Source organism: Nannospalax galili, unplaced genomic scaffold (assembly GCF_000622305.1).
Source record: "Nannospalax galili isolate Female #2095 unplaced genomic scaffold, S.galili_v1.0 scaffold978, whole genome shotgun sequence".
NCBI lineage: Eukaryota > Metazoa > Chordata > Mammalia > Rodentia > Spalacidae > Nannospalax > Nannospalax galili.
Window position 1 is genome coordinate 251160 of NW_008341878.1, and position 2281 is coordinate 253440.

Genomic DNA, 2281 nt, shown 5'->3' on the forward strand with positions numbered 1-2281 from the left:
GCCAAGGAGGAGGGGGGTTAAGGGCCAGAAAAAGAGATTGTGGATTGAGAATTAATGAAATTAACCTAATCTTTTCCATTCCGCAGCCCCGCCGCGGCCGGGCCGAGCTGGGCGGGCGGCCTAATTGCTCAGGTTAATCTTATTAATACCATTGTGGGGCCGCGGTTAACAACTCCTCCGCCGACCTCTCCGCCTCCCTCCCTTTTTTTCTATTATTGGGTGCGATTTCCTCCGCCTGTAGCGCAAATTCATTGTGGCCGATTTTACTGACTTTACTTTTTACCCCCTTTCGGAATTTGTTTTGTTTTATTTAATGTAGGTGGCTGCGTCCTTCATCTAGTAAGACAAAATTCCACCCCTTCGTCTCGCCCCACCCTACCCCTATGATGTACTCAGTGCCTAATTTCACTTTTTTTCACCCCCCCAAATCTTGAGGTTCTCTCCCAAATGAAACACGTTAACCCTCCCTCCTATCCAGAATCTTTTGTTTCTGCGAAAGCAAAATTTTGTAAAGGCAAAAACAAACGACCGAAAAAGATATCCATCGCGTTTCTTAAAAGTTTTCTTTCTTTTTTTTTTTTCAACCACTTTGATCTTTGATCTGAAAACCACGCAGGCCCTTCTAGGTCCGTACGCAGCACTGAAGACCAAATTCAAATTCGCTACCAAGAGCACCGCTCAGAAGCGATTGCTTCCAGCGGCTTCCCGCGTGGGTGTCGGTAGATTCTATCCATTTTGGTTTTGATTAGTATTTTGGGGAAGGGAGAGTCTTCCCCCAAACTATTTTGGGGTTTCAATTCTGAGGGAGTCCTTGGGATTGCCTGTCTCCTGGCCACACAATTGAGTGGCATTTTCTCTTCCCACCGGCTCGCTCGGGCCAGGCCTCTAGCTGACGGGTGTCCCTCCGCCTGGCAGGCGGGTGCTGGGCTCCGTGGGGCCCCAGGGGCCTGGACCCAAGTCGGTGGCTGCTGGAGGCCGTGGTGATTGCGGGACTCCCGACGCCGCACAGCCGGGCTGCTGGAGGCGCGCGAGGCGCAGCACTGCGCGCAGGCGACAGGCGACGCTGGGGAAGGTAGGCGACCGTCCACCGCAACGAAAGCAGCGCCCCGAGGTCGCGCGGCCTGGGTGCCAGCCTCCGCAGCTCACCGCGTGGACCACCCTTCCAGCAACAGCAGGGGCAGGGCGGGTATCCGACACAGGCGAGACCAGGGTGGGGGAACCCTCGGCTTTCCTGAAGAAGGCCGCCAGGAACTCCTATGCCGTCTTTTTGAGGTTTCTCTCGCGCTTTTAAACCCGAGATCGCTGCAAAGCTTTTAAAATCGTGCAGGCTGAGGGTGCTGCTTTCCTCCTGGCTCTGGGAGAGAGGGGAAAGGCCACTTGTCAGCTGCTGTTCCCGGGTTAGACAGCCATTGTGGGAGGTTTGGTCCCGCGTGGGTTCAGAACTCGAGCGGTGTGCAGGAAAGGAAAGGAAGGCTGAGTTTCTCCTCTCGGGCCTGACGGGACCTCTGCGCCCTTAAGCCGGTCGGCTCACAGCCTGAGACGCTGAGCCCTGCGCACTTCACAAACTGGAGGTGGTATCGGGGAGCGAGAAGGACTGGGTTTCAGTTTGGAGAGGTGAAAGTTTTTGTTTTTGTTTTTTAACAAAATTCTCTCTGGAGTATGACTGTCCTTCAGAAAGGCCAAGTCTAAGGTAAGAAGTGGGAGCCTCCTGCCCCTATACCTCAAGGAGGAGGCACTTTCTGGGTTTGCAGAGACTTTACAGTTGCCCGGTTCCAGGACACAGACACGGGGCTACTGCTGGACCGGACCTAGAGGCGGCAGCTTCACCAGTGACTTCCCCGCAGTTTTTGTGTCGGTGGCTGGGAGCGCATTGCGGCGTTTCGTATGTGGGGGTGGATCTCTCGGGACCTTCGCAGGGGTGCCAGGCAGAGGCCAAAGCGCCAGAGAACCCCTGGGGCAGATTCCTGGACCCCTGCAACTTCCGAAAGGAGGTCCAGACCCAAACCCAACAGGTACTGGCCACAGACCTGAAAGTACACGCGGGAGTTTTGAAAAGCACAAGACAACCCACAGCCATCCCTACGTGTCTCCTGCTCCGTGCTAAATGATCAGATCTAACAAGTCCTGGACTGCGCTGCCTCCCTTGATTTCCTGAAGCGCTCTAGCAGTACATGAACCCTAGAAGGAAAAGCACTTCACAGGCCAGATTGTCAGAGTTCGAGACCCATCGGAGCCACCTGGCAAAGTATCCCTCCTTTGGAGGCCTCGGGACTTTAAGTAA